The sequence below is a fragment of the Pan paniscus genome, chromosome 6 (assembly GCF_029289425.2).
Source record: "Pan paniscus chromosome 6, NHGRI_mPanPan1-v2.0_pri, whole genome shotgun sequence".
Classification (NCBI taxonomy): domain Eukaryota; kingdom Metazoa; phylum Chordata; class Mammalia; order Primates; family Hominidae; genus Pan; species Pan paniscus.
Genome location: NC_073255.2, coordinates 93,179,842 through 93,203,790, shown reverse-complemented (window position 1 = coordinate 93,203,790; position 23,949 = coordinate 93,179,842). Strand labels below are relative to the sequence as shown.

The window sequence follows — 23,949 nt, the reverse complement described above, 5'->3', positions numbered from 1 at the left end:
TTATAGGATGAATAGGCTTATAGGCTTATAGGATGAATAAGAAGTATGCTTGGTAAAAGAGTTCAGGCAGGAAGGCATTGGGGAGTGGCATTTCTTGGTAAAGGAGTTCAGGCAGGAACACATTGGGGAGTGGCATTTATTGTATAGGGGAAGGAGCAAAGGTATAGAGTTGAGAAGGAGGTTAGAACACACAAGGAACTACCAGCAATACTATAGGAGTTTACTTAGTGATGCTGGGACCAGTGAGATATGTGGAGCAGTAAGCAAAAGGCAAGGTTGAGGAGCACTCCAGGAACAGTATGTAGGAAGCCAGGCTGGATCCTGTGGTCAGGAGCTTCTGAAGAGCTTGCTGTTGTGGATATTTGCTTGCACTTAAATAACTTTTGTATTAGTCTGTTTTCACACTACTGATAAAGACATACCCAACACTGGGTAATTTATAAAGAAAAAGAGGTTGAATGGACTCACAGTTCCACATGGCTGCGGGGGGCCTCACAATCATGGTGGGAGGTGAAAGCCATGTCTTACATGTTGGCAGACAAGAGAGGATGACAGCCAAGCAAAAGGAGAAACCCCCTATAAAACCATCAGATTTCATGAGACTTTTTCACTACCATATGAACAGTATGGGGGACACCGCCCCCATGATTCAATTATCTCCCACCAGGTCCCTCCCACAATACATGGGAATTATGGGAGCTAAAATTCAAGATGATATTTGTGTGGGGACACAGACAAATTATATAAGCTTTATTGAGGTTTAATTTACATCTTAAGATTCACTTAGGTGAACAATTCAATGATTACTATTAAATTGACAGGGTTGTACAATCCTTAACACAATACAGGTTTTAGAATATTTCCATCATTCCAGAATATCCCTCATACCCATTTATAGTCACTACTGACTCCTACCTCCAAGAACCAGGCAAATGCTCATCTGCTTCCTATGTCTATAGATTTGTCATTTCTGGACATTTCACATAAATGGAATCATAGAATATGTAGTCATTTGCATCTGGTTTGTTTCATCAGGCATCAGGTTTTTCAGATTTACCCATGCTGCAGTAAGTATCCATAGCATATTTGTTTGTATTGTAAAATAGTATTCCATGGTATGGATATAACATCATTGGCTTATCTTTTCACCAATTGATGGGCGTTCAGATTGTTTCTATTTTTTGGTTAATATGACTAATGCTGCCACAAGCATTCACATGCAAGTCTTTACACAGACATGTTTTCATTTCTCTTGGGTAGATATTTAGGGATAGAATTCTTGGGTCATATGGTAAATTTATGCTTATCTGCTTAAGAAATTGTCAAGCTATTGTGAAAAGCAGCTGCATGATTTTACAATCCCATCAACAATGTGTAGGGTTCTAGTTTCTCCTAAGGAGTTTTAACGAGACGGATAATATGGCTAGATTTGTGCTTTAGGTAAATCAATCTGGTAGCTACTAAAAATGAGACTGAAAATAATGAGCCTGTTTAGGAAGATGTTACAATAATCTAGGTGAGATCTCTACTACGATTCCCAACTAGACCATTGGAGGAGAAGATTATCTCAGAAGAAGAACAATGCTGCTGAATAAGAACAGGTGATTTGCTTCCATCAGTTGCTCAGCCTTGGGAACGTGACTCACGGTGGTGTGAGGACAAAGCAGGTACCTGCCCGCCAGCCAGATTAGCTGAGGAAAATACACTTCAGGTATGTAAGCTTATGCCTTCACATCTGAAATGTCCTGTACTAACATATACACCCTCAAACTTTCCAACACTTATACTATCACTGTGTCATTTTTTCCTGGTTCACCAACTGCATACTGGACACAGTGCTGCACATGCTATTGGGTATTTTTCCTACTTTAGAGATTATGTTCATTTGGTTCTAAGGATAATTGCAAGAATATTGTTGTGCTATAAGTAAATAAATGCTATGTATTTATAAATTATCTGTGTTAAAATTATACTATTTCTATTGTTAGCACACACAGTATTAAGTCATGTGGCCCAAATCTCATATTTCATAGCATATTATGGTTTTATTAGGATACAGTAAATTAATATTTCAGTTGGAAAGTATTTGGAAGTACCCATAAGCCTTATCAACAGCTCATCCCAATGTTTCCCTTCAAACAGCCACGTGGAATTTGTGTAAATGAGTCTAAATGAATGATAAGGACAATATGATGTTTGAGTTAAAATATCTTTTGAAACTGAAAATGAGCAGCTAGCCAAAAAAATCTGTCACTTTAAAAAGATCAGGAAAAAGTCTTAATTCTGCCATTGTGCAATGTATAGCATGTAACTAAGAACAATATCTAAGGACAACAAATATAAATATTGAAGGAAGTTGAGTAATATTTAATTAGATTATACTATATTTGGTCTAGGAATAATAAACCTGTAAAATTATCTACACTATGAAACTAAGCTCTGTATTATAACATATAAATGAGTTCTCTGATCTTTTAAAATATGTATTTCTAACAATCTTGTAAATGATTAATATTTCAAAATACTGCTACTACTGCTGCTACTACTAGTAATAGCAACAATTTTGAATAGCCTTGAATGTCTTAAAAGTTGTAAAATATAATTTTATTCATGATGATTAAGTTCCATGTGAATAAGAGAAATAAAATGACTACAAATATTTAACCAAAAATAAAAGAACAGAGGGTTTGCCAAAAGAGACCAATTTACTTATTAAATAGAATGACCATACATTACAGTTTCCTGGAATGAAACACTTTTATAACTATTGTCCTGATGGCCAATCCAGTTTAGCATTTTGTCCTTGATTGCTTTACCTTTCAACAAAGTATTATTATCAATGTTATGATTATTGTTATCATTAATGAAAATAAGCCAGATGGACTTTTACAACCTCTACTTCATACTCCCAATCTTTGTTATGATCATGTCTAAGTAGCATGAGACAAATCCAGGGAATGCAGTTCTCACCTTAAATGGGAGTTAATCTTAAAGAAGACCAGCAGTAATAACCTATCTCTTCCCATTTCAGACTCAACGTAACCAATACCTGCCTTTCAAGGAAAACTCATATGGGGCTCACTGATGAAACAAAGCGAGTTCGCAAAAAAAGATTCGACATAGTCAATTCTTTGTACTCTTCAGTGATGGTAGCTGCCTTAGTGGAAAATGTGGGAAATTACAGATTGGGGTAGGTGAATTGAAGATAAAATTATTTATTTTTGTTGTTATAAATACAAATTTTGATATAATATAGCATCATGTGTAAAACAATTTTCCTAACTAACTTAAGAAATATGTGGAACAGAAATATTTGAAATGTGGTGGTGTACAAGGAAGTGAGCTTGAAGAAAAGAGGGTCGCAAAAATTCACGTTTTACACCAAGAGAAATAAAACCGTAGTAGTCACAATTTATGAATATTTTTACACTTGTATATATATACTTGTGTATTTGTGTGTATATGTATTTGCAACTGAATTATAAACTTTAATGATTAAGCTGATTTGAAATAATTTTAGGAAATACTTTAGTATGGCAATACATACTTGGTCTTTTTGTTGCCCATAATCAGTTAGATTTGAGAAATAATTAACCTTTGAATAACCTCTTCGCAAATTTGCTTAGTTATCCTAGCAAAGTATTAAATATTTTGTAAATGAGTCCTGACATTTCTGATTGTATGTTTTTCAAAATTGTTGGAAATCTTTAAACAAAATCCTGGAGCATCCAAATTTCAACTACTAAAGATTATAATTTTTTGAACACCCATATTTCAAATATGAAAGCTTTTGGCAAATTACATTTATTGAAAATAAAGCTTTCATACAGGAAGATATTGATAGCTCTTAAAAAGCAAGGGATACATTGAATTGATTAGATGATAAGTGGGCAAATGGTATGGAGGATGTAATTTTAACATTCTCTAAGAGTTGAAATGTATTAACCTTTAGGAAGAATTTTGATGAGCCCCTATTTTCAGTAAATTTCTTTTTAAACTTGTATTACATTTTATTTTGTCTCTATTTTTTGTTATTATTATTATACTTTAAAGTTCTGGGGTACATGTGCAGAATGTTCAGGTTTGTTACATAGGTATACATGTGCCATAGTGGTTTGCTGCACCCATCGACCCATCATTTACATTAGGTATTTCTCCTAATGCTATCCCTCCCCTAGCCTCCCACCCACCAACAGGCCCAGGTGTGTGATATTTCCCTCCCTGTGTCCATGTGTTCTCATTGCTCAACTCCCACTTATGAGTGAGAACATGCGGTGTTTGGTTTTCTGTTCTTGTGATAATATGCTGAGAATGACAGTGTCCAGCGTCATCCATGTTCCTGCAAAATACATGAACTCATCCTTTTCTATGGCTGCATAGTATTCCATGGTGTATATTGCCACATTTTCTTTATCCAGTCTATCATTGATGGGCATTTGGGTTGCCTCCAAGTCTTTGCTGTTGTGAACAGTGCTGCAATAAACATACATGTGCATGTGTCTTTATAGCAGCATGATTTATAATCCTTTGGGTAAATACCCAGTAATGGGATTGCTGGGTCAAATGGTATTTCCAGTTCTAGATCCTTGAGGAATCACCACACTGTTTTCCACAATGCTTGAACTAATTTATATTATGTACCATTATACAATGAAAATGAAGTCAATGATTTGATGGTAAAGAGCTGCATATAATATGACTAATACTAAAATAATAAATAATTTTATAAGAACTGAGGTATAGGCCCACCAGCATAATCAATCTAATTATAACTATTTCAAAAATTCTATTATTCTAATTATTCAACTATCTGCATTTACTATCAAAAATGCTTCAGCTTGAGAATAAATGATATGATCATCCCAGTTTTGATCAAGTAACTATTGGTGGACAATTTTGTGCAACTAGATCCTAAAATAATAAAAGCCTCTTTTCTTCATCATGATAGAAATAAAAATTCCTCTTTCCAAGTGTCTCTTTATGCTCATCCTACAGGAAATTCAATTAAAGATATTATACAATACTGGATGTTAAGGCTCTCAATCAAATGTTGCCATTTATTTCATTAAATTGTCTTCATAACAGGCTAATTAAATTATTGCCCAGTTTAGAATGTAATTTCTATAGCTTATACAACCAAACTTAATATCCTTAATAATTCAAAAACAGCTATATTTTTATACTTGAAAATTGTTTCTGTATGTTGAAGATTACAGATTTGCAAATGTTCTGGCAAGTGTGAGCCTCTTTGAAAGTAGATCATATCCTTAAATGAATAGCAAATAAATCACAGCCACAAAATTGCATATATTGCATTTTGCAACTGATAGCCTCTTAGCTGCTCAGACTGTTATTTAAATAAAATGAATAATTAGAGCAGAAAACTGAAGAGAAGGTCTTATTTTTATCTCTGTACTCAATAGAATGTTTTCAAGACAAAAATTAGTAAGGAGCATGCTTGCTCAATTTCTTTAACTTTAAATCAATGTTTACTCTCTGAACACTTATATTGTAAATGTTAAGTAGAGGCTTAGAAACTGATAATACTAATAATAAAAAATGAAAAATTGAGTAGGCTATCCAGTTATTTGCCAATGTTTAAAAGCTATTTGGCATATTATTGGCACAATATAGCTGACATAACTCAGGTGCTTAATTTCATTAATTTCAAGATAGTCAAAACATTTGGCATAAGAAGATTAAAGGAAACTCGAAATATAAACAGAATTAAAGTAACATCATAAAAATAGTAGTTGCCGAAATAATGAAAAAAGTGTTAATAGCAATAAATTAAGGCACACATCAATCAATATGAAAACATACTATAAATGATGTGAACAAAAGATACAAGTTAAAGAGGCAAATAGTCAATAAATATGTGAAAAATTAAACTCAAATAAATAAATGCAAATTAAAGTATAAGCATAATGAAATTTTTGCTCTCCAAATTAACAAATAATTTATTATCCCATTTCTCTCTGTGGACAAGAATATGAAAAAGATATTCTGATAACCTCCTGGTGAGGCAGCAATTTAGTATAATTTTTTGAAAAGTAATTTAAGGCCAGGCGCGGTGGCTCATGCCTGTAATCCCAGCACTTTGGGAGGCCGAGGTGGGCAGATCACGAGGTCAGGAGATCGAGACCATCCTGGCTAACATGGTGAAGCCCCGTCTTTACTAAAAATTGAAAAAAAAATTAGCCGTGCGTGGTGGCAGGTGCCTGTAGTCCCAGCTACTTGGGAGGCTGAGGCAGGAGAATGGCATGAACCTGGGAGGCGGAGCTTGCAGTGAGCAGAGATCGCACTACTGCACCCCAGCCTGGGCAACAGTGCAACACTCCATCTCAAAAAAAAAAAAAAAAAAAAGAAAGAAAAGTAATTTAAAAATACATATTAATAAAGATATTATACAGTATCTTTGTATAATATGTCTTTGACCATGTGTCTATTTATTTAAAAAATCCATCCCTAACTAATTATCAGAAATGTGAACAAAGATTTATGCATAGTGATTTTACCGCTTTTTAGTTATAAAAATAAATCCTGAGTATGACCTAAATGTACAGCAATAGAGTAATAGTTTAATTAAGATGTATTCATAGAATGTAAAAAGTATTCAATGATATGAAACTTCTTTATTTTTAAGTGAAAAATGATGGCAAAAATATATACCTCCAATGTATCTATGTCTGTGTCTATCTAAATATGTTCATCTATCAATGTATCTGTAACCCTTTATGTTTACAAAATTAAAACTTAGAAGACTATATCTCAAAATGTCATTTCTTATTTGCATCACTGTTTTGACAATGAAAATGTATATTTCCTTTACAATTTGAGAGACATTTTACAAAAAAATTAGTCCAAATTTTGTTTAAAATGTTAAGAGCAGCATAAGTTTTGTAGGACTTTAAAGTAAGAAAGTAAATTAAGGTTTTTCATAAGATAGCAATTAACTGGTCATTTTAATCTAACCAGTAAATTTGAATTAATTTGCTGCTAATGGGTTTGCTTTAGTTTAAAAGTATATGGAGTGCCCTAGACTCTTCAGGCTACTATAACAATATACCATAAACTGGGTAGTTTATACACAACAGAAATTTATTTCTCACAGGTCTGGAGGCTCAAAAATCCAAAAACAAGGCTCTGGAAGATTCTGTGTCTGATAAGGGCCCACTTTCTCATTCATAGATGGAGCCTTCTCACTGTGTCTTCACATGGTGAAAGGGATGAAGGTGCTCTCTTAGGCCGCATTTATAAGGACACTACTCTCATGACCTAATCCCATTTATGAGGGCTCTATCATCATGACCTAATTCGCTCCCAAAGATACCACCTCCTGATTCGATTATCTTCATGGTTAAGATTTCAACACATGAACTTGGAGGAACACAAACATTCAGATCATAGCATGGACTATTTGTTATTAGTATTATTATGATTTCTTAATTACAAGTTTAATTAAAGGAACCAATAGCTAGGGAATACAGCCAAGTTTGTTTACAAGTATGAAGAACCACCAGTGCTACAATCACAAAAAATAATCTATGAAACCACTGTTGAAAATATTTTTATGTTATATTGTAAAAATCACTGAATTTATACCAGTGTTTATGGCAATATTTGCGCAATTTACAATCGGAATTATGTTGGTACTTTTTTATATGTCAAAGAGAATATAAAAGTCGCTTTGTTCTTATAAAATATAATCGGTAGATTAAATTTTAAGCTCACTGAAGTACAAATAAGCTATCTAGATAGTATAAAAAACTAGTTAGAAAAAAATTTCAAACAAACTGTTGGTTTGAGTTTTTTTCTTCACAGTATATAAACATTTAAATAAAAAACTTTAAAATAAACTTCACACCCAGTTTTCTCATGTTTAAGAAAGTCAGTACAAAGTAGTAGTTAATAAAGCTGGATAAGAAGCAGATTACCTGGAACTAAGTTCTGCTCTGGCACTTATAAATTGTATTATTTAGGGCAAGTTATTTAACTTCTCTGTTCTTCAGTTTCCTCATCACCAAACTGGGAATAATAATTGTATCTACATTAAGGGATTATTTTAAAGATTCAAAGAGCTAATAAAATGTAAAGCCCATAAAAGAGTACCCAGGACACAGTAAGAGCTTAATCAATACTAACCTTAATTATTGTGCTCTCAGTCTACACTCATACTTTTCACAGCAAATCTTGAGTGAATAGTATTTACTTTTTTTCATTCATTTCAGAAGCATTTGTTGAGTACCTAACAATATTTGTAATTTTGAAGGCAAATGTTGGATAAGCCCTGGTGGGGGAAAAAGACAAATGTAACCTATTCTGACCTCAAATAATGCATGGCTTCATGATAGAGAGAAGGATCCTATAAAAAAAAAAACAAACAAACCAAAAAAGTTTTGGAAGTACAGAAATGTACTGGCTGCAGAGGAGCAGGCAAGACATAGAATCTAGGCAGGGGGTTGGGATTAGGAAGGGCTGGTCTCTGGGAAAATCATTCATGCTCTGGGGTTCAAACAATGCATTGAATTGTCTTGAAAAATAAAGTGAAATAGATATACGGGGGAAAAATAATCCACACAGGCACAGATGCAAAAGAGATTGTGATGCATTTGAGGAAATGGAAGAAAACTGATTTGGCTAAGTTCAGGATACAGGTGGGAAAGAGAATTGTGAAAATTGTGGCTGTATAGCTAAGGAGAGGTCAGATTATGAAGAGCCTTCAAGTAGAGTAAACATATAATTTATTGTTGTACCAAACTATCTTTGCAAGTGAGGGGGAGAATACTAATTATTTTACCCGGAACACAGGCATAAAACAAAAATCTCCATAGTGACTTGGAATGTATAGTACTTCTAGGCCATGATTACTTTCATCTATGCATCTATGTTCTCTCCATCTTTTTTTTTTTTTCTTTTTTTGAGACAGAATCTTACTCTGTTGCCGGGGCTGGAGTGCAGTGGTAAGATCACAGCTGACTGCACCCTTGACCTTCTGGACTCAAGCAATTCTCCCACCTCAGCCTTGCAAGTAGCTGGGACTACAGGCACATGCCGTGACACCTAGATATGCATTTAATTTTTTGTAGATATGGGGACTCACCATATTGCACAGGTTGTTCTTGAACCCCTGTGCTCAAGCAATCCTCCTGTCTCGGTCTCCCAAAGTGGTGGTGTTACAGGCATGAGCTACAGTGCCCATTGGCATCATTTTACCTTTACCTTGGGTACATGTATGTGTTACACAAGGGAGCAGGGAGCACGGGGAGAGGAGAATCTCATAGGCAAGGGGGTTCTGGTACCAGATAAAGGAGATAGATACAAAGATAAGCCAAACCACAAATGCTTATTCAGCATTCTTCCTGAACTATCTTTCCTCCCCTGAAACTCCTTTTTCTTTGTTTTCTTCTTGTGTCTTTGATTACTTTTTTCAATTTCCTCCATGGGGTTCTCTTTTTTAATATGAATTTTTTTCTTTGCTTATTTTCTTTTCTCTAACTGTATGTAGAGAGATATGAAGGCAAACATAACCCTCCCTACAGTGTCAATTTCAATCTTATTTTAATGGTTCCTGAATGTTTCTCTTGGTACTGAAACCAGCCCAACTTCCTCACAGAACTGATGTTTATAGTTTCTAGATAAACATAAAAATTGACTCAACCAATCTTAAAATGTAAAACTTAAATTTGCCTTATCTGAGTTCCTTTCTCAGGAAACCCACTCTCAGGACTCCCAAATAATCCATAAGTATCTCTGAGTGACTTTTAGGTGCCCAGTAACCATAGCCTTTTTCACAAATCAGGGTCTCATATCTAATGCTGGGTCCAGTAAGAGACTTTAAACTTCATCTTAGGCCCTCCAATATGACTATAATATTTGCATGTCACTAAAATATTGTGGTGTTAGGAAGGAAGAAGGACAAGAGAAAAATTCAAAGAAGGAACTTGAAAACATTTTTAAAGTTCTATGTAAGGAATTCCACAAAAACACCTTTTATATTTTTTTCCTGCAAGAATAAGAAAATCCAACGCAAAATTGCTTAAGCAATAAGCAAAATGTATTGTTTCACATATTAGGAAGTCTAAAGTTTGAAAGGTTTGAGAGTTAGATAATTCAGTGGCATATTGACATCATCAGTGACCTAAGTGTTTTCTATCTTTATGACCTGTCATCCTCAGTGAATTGCTTTGCCTTTTATGGACCCAAGATGACTGTAAAATGTAGAGAGGCATAAATGCAGTCTTTCCTTCTATGGGTCTCCTTAATGGACTTTATCCAGATGGTTCCCAGCAGATGTCTCTTTTCAGCCTATTTACCAGAACTGTGTGACAAGACCAAGCCAACACTATCAAGGAGAATGTTCTTGATCTGATTCTTTTAACCCATCTTTATTTACTTCTTGGAGCTAAAAATAATCCAGAGTGCAGGGACACGAGATACCTGAACAAACCTGAGCTTCTATTAATAAAGAAGGTGGAAAATAGTGGTTTACAGGAAAACAGCAGTATCTGCTACATTCTACATTCATTCTAGGTTATAAAACAGTTCCTCACGACAGAGCCAGACAGGTGTAGAACCATTCACGATCAAGATGCAGCAAATCAAAGAGCTGTGTGTCTAAGCATCTGAAATCCATCTTTGACAATGACTATATACATGATATGAAAAAAATTTTAAAAGGTTAAGTGATAGACTGATTTGAGTTGAATCTAAGCCGCTCTTCATATTAGTTGTTGTTCTATTCCTTCTTATGCTCCTCACTAAACCTCAGTTTCTTAATCTATAGTCGGATAAAAATAGAAAAATGATGAGAGGAAAGTTCTCTGTGGTAACACTTATATGATTCTGTAGTAGTCTGACTGTTTGTGCCTTTACCTTATGACACTATAAACTTAATAGACTTCCAACTCCCAGTCCCACATATAAGGAGCTTAGAAGCCACCACTCCATCGTAACAATAGGTAAAAAGCTGAACAAACTGAAAAGTCAACAATTCTTTTTAGATCCATAAAAGAGGTGAAGATCCAGGCAAAATAGTGGCTCCAAGATTAGAGAGACACACAGACAAATACAGAAAGGGGAGTCATGGCTTATCTAAACAGAGACTCACAAGTGGAAACCACTGCAGGAACTAGTGCCAGGGTAGAAAAACCTAAACTGTAATTGATGAATTGCTGGAGAATCAGCGTGGACAAGTCAGAGTTTACAGCTCCAGAAGGACCTAAGCATAAGGGAGACTCCATACTTTTGTGTCTTTTATCTCTAAGAACTTGACCCAGTAAATATTGGATAAAAATTTCTTTGTGCTTTCAGCAAAGTGAGGGGAAAATGAATCATTTTGAAGCATGCTAGAATACTCTCTTCTTAAAAAGGCCTCCCTGAAGAAAAACTAATTAACTAGACCCTAATTTCATAGGAGTATTATCATAGTCTAACTAACCTGGAGGAAAGGAGATACCCGACTTCAGCCAGGTCTATTATTCCACATGGCAGAAGGAAAATACCAATGTCCAGCCCACTGTAGCCATCCTGTCCCACCTAAAAGCAAAGAAAAAGCTGAGATATACTTATGAAGTACAGTCTAGAGGCATAGGATCCCTGAAAGACTTGGAACTAATCATGAGACTATGAACACTTCTCCTCCCACACCTTACCACCACATTATAAATACTTATTTACAAAAAGCTAGTTCCTTGAAAAGATCAATAAAATTGATAAGCCTCTAACCAGGCTAAGAAAAAAAGAGAGAGGACACAAGTTACTAAGTAAAAGAAATAAAAAAGGGTATATCACTATAGATCCTATGGACATTAAGAAGAGAACGAAAGGGTGGGCGTGGCGGCTCACACCTGTAATCCCAGCACTTTGGGAGCCTGAAGTGGGTGGATCATGAGGTCAAAAGATCAAGACCATCCTGGCCAACGAGGTGAAACCCCATCTCTACTAAAAATACAAAAATTAGCTGGGCGTGGTGGCATGTGCCTGTAGTCCCAGCTACTTGGGAGGCTGAGGCAGGAGAATCGCTTGAACCCAGGAGGTGGAGGTTGCAGTGAGCTGAGATCACACCACTGCACTCCAGCCTGGTGACAGAGTGAGACTCCAACTCAAAAATTAAAAAAAAAAAGAGAGAATAAAATAATACTGTGAACAGCTCTATGTCCACCAATTTGATAACCTAGAGGAACTAAACTAATTCCTTGAAAGACACAATCTGTGAAAACTCATGCAAGAAGAAGTAAATAATCTGGATAGGGCTATACTTTTTCAACAAATTGAATCAATAACACATAACCAGTCAAAACAGAAGGCATCAGGCCCAAATTTATTCACTGGCAAATTCTACCAAACATTTAAGGAACAAATTGTATTAATTCTCTATAATCTCTTTCAGAGGATAGCAGAGTAAATGCTTCCTAACCCATTCTATTAAGCCACTATTACCCTAAGACTAAAATCAAACAAAAACATTATAAGAAAAGAGAACCAAAAATAAAGATCTCTCATGGACATAGATGTGAAAATCCTCAACAATATATTAGCAAATTTAATCCAACAATGTATGAGAAGAATTATACACCATTACCAAATGGAATTTATTCCAAGTGTACAAGGTTGGTTCAACACTTGAAAATCAATTAATATAATCCAACACATCAACAGGATATAAAAAAAAACATGATCATATTAATAGATGCAGAAAAGTCATTTGACAAAATTCAACATACATTTGTAATAAAAAAAAACTCTCAGTAAACTAAGAAGGAAATGTTCTCAACTTGATAAAGAGTAGCTACAAAAAATTTACAACTAATATCATACATAATGGTCAGCAACATTTCCAAAAAGATCAAAAAAACACAAAGATGTCTCCTTTCAGCACTCCTTTTCAGCATTATATTAGAAGTCCTATCTAATGTAATAAGACAAGAAAAATAAATATAAAATGTGTACAGATTGGGAAGAAATAAATAAAACTATCTTTCTTTGCAGATGACAGGAACATCTATGTAGGGTATCCAAAAGAATCAATTAAAAAAAATCCTGTAACTACTAAGGGATTAAAGCAAGTTTGCAGGATACATGGTTAATAGACAAAAGTCACTTGTCTTCCTGTATGCCAGCAGTGAACAAGTGGAATTTGAAATGTAAAACACAATACATCTACACTAGCACCCCCAAAATAAAGCTTGCAGGTATAAAGGTAACAAAATATGTACAAGATCTATCCAAATGTAGAGAAAATAAATCAAAGAACTAAATAAATGGAGAGAATTCCATGTTCATGGGTTGTACAACACAATGTTGTCAAGATGTCAGTTCTCCCCAGCTTGATCCATAGATTCAATGCAATTCCATTAAAAATCCTAGCAAGTTATGTTGGGGATATCAAGAAATGAATTCTAAAGTTTATATGGAGAGGCAAAAGATCCAGATAGCCAATATAGTATTGAAGGAGAAGAACAAAGTTGGAGGACTAACACTACTTGATTTCAACATTTACTTTAAAGCTACAGTAATCAAAACAGTATGATACTGGCAAAAGAATAGACAAATAGATAAATGAAACAAAATAGAAAGCTCAGGAATAAGCCCACAAAAATATTGTCAGCTGATCCTGAGAAAGGAGAAAAAGGCCATACAATACAGAAAGAGTCTTTTCAACAAAGAGTGCTGAAAAAACTGGACATCCACATGCAAAACCATGAATCTAGATAGAGATTTTGCATTCTTCATAAAAACTAGCTCAAAATGAATGACAGAACTGAATGTAAAATTCAAAACTACAAAACTCCTTGAAGATAACATAGGGTAAAAAATAGATGGCTGTGGGTTTGGCTATGATCTTTTAGATACAACACCAAAGCTATGGTCCGTAAAAGAAATAATTGATAAGTGGACTTCATTAAAATTAAAAGCCTCTGCTCTCTAAACAGAAAGTGTCAAGAGAATTTGAAGACAAGCCACAGAGGAAGAGAAAGTGTTTGTAGAACAAACATCTGACAAAGGATTTTATCCAAACTATTCAAAGAATTCTTAAATCACAATAAGGAAACAGCCCGATTTAAAAATTGGCAAAAGACCTTAACAGGTGCCTCACCAAAGAAAATATACAGATGGTAAGTAAGCCTACCAAAACAGGTTTCACATCATATGTCACAAGGAAAATGCAAATAAAACAATAATTAGATATCACTGTATACCTATTAAAATAGCCAAAATCCAGAACACTGACACCACAAAACGCTGGGAAGGATATGGAACAACAGGAACTTTTATCCATTGATGAAAGGAATGCAAAATGGCACAGCCACTTTGGAAGACATTTCAGCAGTTTCTTATAAAACTATACATACTCTTACCATGCAATCCAACAATCACTTTCTGTGGTATTTATCTAAAGGAGTTGAAAACTTATGTCCACACAAAAACCTGCACACAAGTGTTTGTAGCAGCTTTACTTGTAATTGCCAAAACTTGGAAGTAACCAAGATGCTTTTCAGTAGATGGATGGATTAATAATCTGTGGTACATTCAGCCAATGGAATATTCAGTGCTAAAAAGAAATGAGCTGCCAAATCATGGAAAGACATGAAGAAAGCTTAAATGCATATTACTAAATGAGAGAAGCCAAACTGAAAAGGCTGCATATCCAATGATATGACATTCTGAAAAAGGCAAACCTATGGAGACAATAAAAAATAAAATCAGTGGTTTCCTGGGGAGGGGGGCAGGAATGGAGCATAGAAGATAGTTAAACTACTCTCTATAATACTATAGTGGTGGATACATGTCATTATACATTTGTCCAAACCTATACACAAGGAGTGAACCCTAAATTAAACTATGGACTTTGGGTGATAATGATGTGTCAATGTACGTTTATCAATTGTCACAAATTTGATACTCTGGTGAGGCTATACATATGCAGGGGCAGGGGAAATACAGGAAATCTCTGTACTTACCTCTCAATTTTGCTGTGAACCTAAACTACTCTAAAAAGTACAAAAAAAAAAACCTCTTTCTAAAAAAAAAACTCTTTAAGTAGAGGAATGTGTCTTCTTCATTGTGTCCCCGGTAGCTAGTACAGTGGCAGAATTGATGGCTTTTAAGTATAGCTAATGACTGAAGGAGCATGTTATAAAATATTTATTAAAGCCTGTTCTATTATATTTGGCAGGTAATAGACATTTAATAATTATTAGATCATAGCTGATGATTTGACTCTTGACAGAACTAATTGCTACTTACATTTAAATAATGCTAATTAGAATGACAGGCTATTGGAAAGCATGCAGAAGAAACATATGGAAGTTAATAAACCTAGAGTCAAGGCCTGCCCTTCTCCCAGTTATTCAACCCTAATAAATAGCTTTCTCTTGCTGACTCTCAGTTTCCTCACTTATAAAACGAGCACATTACCTACCTCATAATGCTGTTGTGATGTTGTGATGACTAAACATTTCTTACAGTTACTAAGTGGCTCTATGATCACTTCAATAAAACTATGTGCCAAGTTTCTATGTAATGATAGCCTGAGAATCCCCAAAAGTATTGGTTGCTTTCCGACCAGTCAATAATAGCTTACTAATTTATCTGGGATCTCATGTGACTTGCTTCGTCTGTTCCAATAAATTTAGCATAAATTCAATTTGTTCAAAACCCACTACTACTACTACTATCTAACATTTCTAGTATGGCTACTTTGTACTAGGTTCTTTTCTAAGTATTCCATGCATTCATTCATGGAAACACTTTTATTATTACATTTTGCAGTTGCTAAAACTGCATTTTACATAAGACAAAATTATTTTCCTGTGTTTATACAGTTTGTGAGAAGCGAAAGCAAGTTGTATACCCAAGTTTGCCTGATTCCAGAGTCAGGTTAGTTATCCACCATATTATAACAACACTCAGGCGAAGTTTACATGTCTAGTTAATGTCAATAATGGTATAAACAGGAATTAGGTAATAGGCCATTTTTGGCTCTCTTAGTGAGATAGTAATTAAACATTTTAGCTGAAATTTCTCTTTACTATAACATACCACTTGATAAAGCATACATTAATTCTAGTCTGGTTTTGCTGTTGAGAAATTATCTACATTTACTACCTTATTATAACATATTATTCTTTTCATTTGAAAAATGGCCATTAGGTTTATCTTACTTATAATACAAAGTGTACTTTATTTATTTTTTAACTTTTATTTTAAATTTAGGGGTATATGTGCAGGATGTGCAGGTTTGTTACATAGGTAAACTTGTGTCATGGGTATTTGTTGTACAGATTATTTCATCACCCAGGTATTAAGACTTGTATTCATTAGTTATTTTTTCTGAGTGTATTTTAATAGAAAACTAAACACTAATGAAATCACTGAAGATATCATAGGAATGTAAAACCCTCAAGAGATGATTTAGAGTTTTCCATTTTCAGTTCATGGAAGGCAAGGTTTCCACTCAACAGAGAAAGTACAAAATGGCAGTCATCAGGACTAAAACATTACAACTGTAGAAGTTACACAATGTAAAGCTTCTGATATTATAGGCACAAATTATATCATGAAACCATTTCACTAGAGCACATTAGTAAACTCAGTTTCCAACGGATTTCCCTTGGGGCCCTCGCCGTATTGAAACAATCACTATCTTAAGAAGAAAAATGTGTTCATTTGTTTCCATGAACCAGCACCTAGCATACCTGTCTTCCACATCATAGGTATCCAATAAATGTTTCCTGAATAAGCAAATGAAGAATGAATGAATGAATGAGGAAATAGGGAATTCAAATTTCTTCCAGTCTTGAAAGGATTGATAGTCTATGTGGACAGAGCATAGATGTAAATAGATTTTTAAGAAAACAAGGTGCAGACATGAATATTTAAAGAACTTTCTAAGGACTACAACAATTGATAGAAACTATCTCAGAGATCTGTGGGGCAGGATGTAACTCCGAAGGCTTGCTATCCACTTATAACCTCTTCCACTGGCTAAGGGAGACAGTAGGGACACACTGCATAGAAACAGGAAGAAAGCAATAATTAATGTTTTTTAAAGAAAACCATTAATAGTTAATTAAGAATTAAGGGCCCATGGTCTCTGAGGTTGGAGTCATTTCAAAGTACTAGAAAAAATGAGCGTAGGGAAGAAATCATATTCATAAGTACCTTGCTCTAATATTTCCAAATGTACATCAAGAGAAACTGTTGCAACTTGCTGACTTTAAAATTCTAGCCTTCTCTGGCTTCATGAAAAACTTGCTAGCCTCCTGCAAAGTTACAGTTCAATCTGCTTCACATTGGGTAAAACAATACCCAAGGTACAGAGGTGCTGAAAGGCTTAGTTATTGTTAGTTAAGGGAGTTGACAATCTTGAATAAAAAGCACTCTTAGTGCAAAGTAGAATTGTAATCAGTGTCATTGTCATTTGAACCACATTGTTTGCAGTGTAACCAATTGTGAAACCAACATAAATTCGAAAACTAAATTAGAAAAACAGATGCTTCTTTTGTTTGGAGATTTTAGTCCCATCTAGCCATATTGTATATCATTTTCTTTGACTTACACCACATAGAAAGAAAAATCAGAGAGCATAATACAAAAATGCAGAAACATATTTAGCAAATTTGTGGATTTCATAAGTCATTTATAAACTTTGGATTTACAAACAATTTCAAAGGCTTTTGAAAATATTTATACACACAAGAATCTCTATAATACTACATATAATTATACCATGGCTTTTCCAAAGCATATTCCAGAGAAAGACTTTCGGCAGAATATCAAGTTTCCTATTTGGGGTTTGTCTTGGAGACAGTGAACAATTTATTTTTCAGTCTCTGTCTCCATTGATGCTTGTGATTAAGATAAAAACATTGGTGCAATGAGAGAAAAGAGATTTATCTTGTACATAATTTCTAAATTGACTTGTGACATTAGGAAGTCGATCTACCCAGAGCGGAATTTATTTCTTCCGTTCACTGAAGTTCAGTTCTTCAGTTCACTAAGTTCCAACTAATTTTTGTTTCTCCATAGTCTCAACTATTTTTTAAGGAAATTGAGAAGTTCACTTTTAATGTTTCTGAACTACCAGACTTCCTATGATTTAAAAAATAACAACTGTAAATTTGCATGAAATATTTGGCATTATATACTCAAGTATAGCTTCAATTCTGGGCCAATATACAATGCTGATTTGTGTAGGACAAATATCTAGAAAAATAGGTATTTTTGAAAAGAAGATAAATACTCTACCAATGCAAGTTCAAGATGAAATAAGAGCTACATGCACACACACACACAAACACACACACAAACACATATCCATCTGCATCACATATCTCATAAACACTAAGGGAAAAAAAACACACTTTTGTGTTTATGATGTTAATTTTAAGCAATCAAAAGTATAAGCAATAACATATGTTTTGCGAAGTTTACAGTACACCATTGTGGGTATAAGCATAGGGGTTTAAGCTTTGTTTTCAATAGTCTGAGGTGCTTGCATTTTGTTTATATCAACATTTTACTTCCAACAATTTTTTAAAAAGTCATCGTATTTGTAGTCTAAATAGTTCTTGGTAAAACACAAAATATCTTAGTGAGTAGCAAATCGGGGCCACTAAAAATAAATTTCCTCTTTGTTGCAAATGAGACAAAAAATGTTGTATTTAGACTGTGGGGGCAGTTAACAAGGTCTAGGAAACCTCAACCTGCTACCCCAAACCTTTTGTCTGACTACGTGGATAAGAACAGATGACAGGAGAGTGGGTGGCTTCCTGGAGAGAACCTGGGCTTTAACTCTTATTAACTGTATTTCCTAGTAGAGTAGCATCTGTGCATACTAGATGTGTAAGCTTCAACAAATGATCTTGCCCTGAGTCTGTTTTATTGTCTGTAATATGGGTAAAATAATACATTTTTATGAGATTAATTTAAGGATTTGATGGCACAATGCATGCAGAATCATTAGCATAGAACATATACTTGATATTTCTCAATTCTTCTTGATTTCCCCTTCCTGTCTTTCTTTCCTCATTTTCAAACAGATCAAAATAAAACTGAAAAAGTATAAAGTATATCACGGGAAAATTTAGAATAAAATATATTTTATTTTTTTCTCAACATTAGAAAGTTAGTCAACTAAAAAATGAGCAGCTCTCATACCAATACATCGTTTAGTATAGGGTAGTCAGTTGACCCACACAGTAATATTAAGTCAATTCAGCTGTCTTTGAATAAAAGGAAAGAGTAAGCAAGCAAAAGAAAGACAGAAAGAACAATTTAATAATTACAGAGGATTCTTCCCACCATTCTAATAATGAATGGAGTATGAATCACCTAGCAAGCAAGAGATGGCAGACTTGATTTGGCTTTCCATTCAATCACCACCCATCACTGAAAGATGCTTATTTTCATTACAATATGACACCTAAATTCATGCCAACTATTTCATCTGAAACTCAACCAAGAAAATGGCAATCTGTTCTAATGCTGAAGGAAAATACTGGTTTTCTAGTCTTCAACATGACCTTTCAGAGAGATTTTCAATGGACCTTTTAAATATACATATATATGATTTTCTTCACACCTCATAACTTTACAGCTTAAATTCACATTTGTCACTCTACTGTACTAATATTTAAGTACACAACAGAATTTAACATTGTATTATCATTAAGGAGCATATTAGAAAGTTAAAATATTCTATAAAATATACTATATAAGCAATACATATGTTCAGATAATTTGTACTTTTTGTTATTAAAAAGAATTTTTAACAATAGGTCATCAAATTTTTGTAGTTGAAGAAATATTTTCAGATTTTGCGATTTAGAATTGAAATTTCAAAAGAACATAGACAGTAAAAGTAAATATTAGTGAAATATTGAACTAATTAGAGGGAAGCCAACTGAGATATTTCTAAAACAAACAAAAAAACTAAGTGTATTTACTACATTTGTAGGGTAATGGGGAAGCCAAATAATTTTCATGGGTTTCAGAATGAATGATCAAGGTGGAAAGCATAGAAAAATACTTGGGAACACCTGATAAGCAAAGAGTACCAGCCCCATACACACACTTACATGCACCATACACACCCACCTGTTACTCAAGTTTTCAGAAGTGAAGCCACCAAAAGATTAAAATAAATATTGGTGACAAAAGATAGGTGCTGCTGGAGTAGATCAAGGTTAATGGAGGTCCTTGAACTCTTTGGGATATCAAGACCAAAAATAAAAGCTTCCTTTGAAGTTTGTTATCTGGAGAATTAGACAGACTTCTTACTCTTCCCTGGTTCTAGGGACCATGTGACAATTTATGACAAATGACATTAGATATTAATCTTTGATATTTAGTAGCATAGATCATAAGCCTTTTTCAAATCAGGTAGCTAGAATCATATTTTCAAAGTACAAGCCCTTAATTTCCGTAAAAACTACAAAAGGTGGAGGAGGACATTTTATTGAGATTATTGTTAGCCAGCCACCCACACACATGGGATCCAAAGTATAGTGTTCTTTGCTTCATATTCAAATCTAAAATCCAGCGCATACTGAGCCCATAGTGAAATGTGTTTACATACACCCAACAGACGAAAGGGAGGCAACAAAGGAGACTGAGAAGAAATGGCTAGGATTTTCAGAAACAATATTAGGAGGCTGAGGTAATCACTTGTCTCTTCAGGGATCTGCTACTTCTTGAAGAGGATTTACGGGATGTTACAGGTTTCTGAGGCTTACCCTCTATTGTCTATAACTGCTTATTCATGCAGGACAAGAGAAGAAGGTTAATAAGTACCCTCAGGGATGTAATACTGAAGGACTTTGGCCCTAGGTAAATAAAAACTCCACCATTTTGTTCATTTTAAGGCTGGAATTCTGGTAGATAAGTCAGGTAATGCGCAGTGAAGAGCTATCTATATCCAGATATCATAGAACAGATTGAGGTGTCCTAGACCATGGCTCAAGATATTGCAATGATGGCATAAGATAGTTGGTCAAAGAATGAACAATACAAGAGCTGAATAAACATAAAATAAAATGTAGGAGAAGAAAAGGAAGCCATCTTTAATACCAGTTATTATAAAGGACAAAGAATGTGAGTGAGAAAGATAGCTCCTTGTAATTCAGAAAAAGAAAGAAGCAAATGAGAAAAGAGGACATAATCAAAACTTGAGGTCAATCAGCATAATAATTTTAGGGTATGGATAATCAACAGAGTAAACTTACAGCCTTATTAGATAAAGGGAAATACTTACTATGAATAATAAAGCACTTATGCCATGTGCCTCAAGCTTAGAATCCAGAATTGGAAGTGCATAACTTAATGGAAAAAGTCCACAGAAAGTATACAAAGCTAGATAGATCTATATGTCCATGAAATATAAATTTGTGAGGAAATCCATGAATCAGAAAATGGCTGCAAGCTGGCAGAGTCTTATTGGAAGCAAAGAAAAGAAGACATACAAGTAATATTTATTTATGTGGGACACTTAAAGCTTTTCAGCCAGAGAAAATGGAAAATGCATTACTGTCATATATCACAAAGCACATATAAAAGCAAAATATGGTAAAGATGGTAAGCTTTGGTTATCTGGATTTATTAGTTTTTTATTGCTCTGTAATGAGTTACCACAAACTTAGTGGCTTTAAAAAAACACCCATTTATTTGCTCAGGATTCTGTAGGTCAGAAATCTGGCACAGTGTTGGCATGTTCTCTGGTCAGGATGTCACAATGCCAAAATCAAGGTGTTAAACTCAATTGCCATTTGGACCCTGGGATAGAATCCACTTCCAAGTTCATTCAGGTTTTTGGCCAAATTTAGCTCCTTGTGGTTTTAGGACTAGGGTCTCTGTTTTCCTTGTTGACTATCAGCCAGTGGCTGCTCTCAGCTCTTAGAAGCCATCTACATCCCATGCCACCTGCCACCTGGTTGCCTTCATCTTCAAACTAGCAACTGTGTTTTGCATCCATCTCCTGCTTTGAATCTCTGACTTACTACTCTGTGAGCAGACAGAGAAAAATTTAGTTTTAAAGAGCTTGTGTAATTACATTAGGCCCACCCTATCTTAAGGTCAACTGTGCCAAAACTTAATAATGGGAGTAAAATCCATCATATTCAGAGTCCCAGGAACTAGGCAGGGAATGAACATGAGGGGGTGGGAAATCTCGAGGGCCATCTTAGAGTTCTGCCTACCACAGTGGACATCTGTCATGGGTCTTCCTCAGCAAAAGCAGAACAAATGATCACTGGTGACGTGATAAACTACTGACTTCTCCATAACGCATGTGAGCCTCCCTCTGCTCTGCTCTGCTCTGTCGTAGTCCCTTGGGATACTATATCCCTCTCTCGTGCTGCCCTTAAGAGAAGCAGTACCAAATTGGAACCTGTTTAGAGATAAAAAATGTTCTTGCAACTGTGTATAGAAGGAAAGCCTGAAGGGTCTGAGGGTGTTTAGTGTGTAGGATAGGGGTCATAGAGACAAAATTAATTATTTTATTGATTTAAAATATTTGCAGTGTTGCCACAAAGTAAATATTCACTGTGGGTCTTTAAGGTGTACAGTAACAATGAATAGGTGAAGGCAACAAGAAAGAATTCTAGTGAGAGACATAGAAGGAATTACTAGGAAAAAAATTATGGAAAATCCCTGGATATACCTAGCTACTTTATCAGATACTTTATTCTTTAGAATATAGGTCACTAGAAATTAAAGAATAAAATGAATTTATGATCAAATTGGTAAAAGAAACTCTAGGTTAAGCAAGTAAGCAGCCTTTTCCTCCCACTGCAGGATTTCTCAAAGACTTTATTATGGTCCGTAATTCTCAGAAGGAAAGATATGTCATGCAAAATGTTTCAGGTTAATAGAACATCAAACATATTTTTCATTTAGACACCTTTAGGACTGGTATTTTACAAACTTTGCTTGGTAAACTGCTGCGTGTTATGGGGAATTTGTGTATCAGAGAGTGGTTCAACATAACCACTGTAATCTCTTTTTCTATTTCAGGACAGATTTGGGTACTTAGCTAGAGCTGAGTCATCTTTATTAATGTGAGCTGAATATCTACACAGCAGCCACAGAAAATGAGTGGTACCTATTTGAATGCCTATGGGACTTAACTGGATTATATATATTCTCACAGAAATTAGTTAGAAAACGGTGCTCAAAACTTTGCCTCCTCAAAGTATAAGTAACTGGATGAAAGATCACCTGAGCAAAATCAATTGTGAAAAACTTGTTCCAGATTCAACAAAAATTATTAACAATAGTATATTAGTTCATTCTCACACTGCTGATAATGACATACATGAGACTGGGTAATTTATAAAGAAAAAGAGGTTTAGCGGACTCACATTTCCACTTGGCTGGGGAGGCCTCACACTCAGGGCAGAAGGCAAGAGGCACATCTCACATGGCCTCAGGGAAGTGAGAGAATGAGAGCCAAGCAAAAGGGGAAACCCCTCATAAAATCCTCACATGTCGTGGGACTTATTCACTACCACGAGAACAGTATGGGACAAACCACCCCCATGATTCAATCATCTCCCACCGGGGTCCCTCCCACAACACAAGGGAATTATGGGAGCTACAATGCAAGATGAGATTTGGGTGGGGACACAGCAAAACCATATCAAATAATGATGGAAATTAAGAAATTACTGTGATCTGCTATTCTCAGTAAATAATTCAGAAAAAATCTCAATCTTCATGATTTGTAAATAGTTGAAAGCTAGTGCACTTAATCAGCTTGGGAGGTGCATCTTGGCTGTTCTCATAAATCTCTTGTTGAGGAAGTTCATTGCTATAAAAATGTTAGAGGTTTTCCCTATTGCTTCTTTGAATACTAATCATTCCACCTTCCTTTTATATAACACTTTGACGAAACGAAGCTAGGACTATCCTGATATGGTGAAATATTTCTCATAGTAGATTCTCTGA

The 23,949-nt window shown here is 34.8% G+C and overlaps 1 long non-coding RNA gene across 2 annotated transcripts in view; it reads left to right on the top strand.

The window, feature by feature from the left end:
• The window catches only part of LOC117975059 (uncharacterized), an 83,010-nt gene extending 63,952 nt beyond the window's left edge, over positions 1-19,058 (top strand). For both annotated transcript variants that reach the window (XR_010112618.1, XR_008625863.2), the window contains 2 exons: positions 1,546-1,711; positions 3,032-19,058. This is a non-coding gene — a long non-coding RNA (uncharacterized LOC117975059). The remainder of the gene's footprint in view (positions 1-1,545; positions 1,712-3,031) is intronic.
• The last annotated feature ends 4,891 nt before the right edge of the window (positions 19,059-23,949 follow it).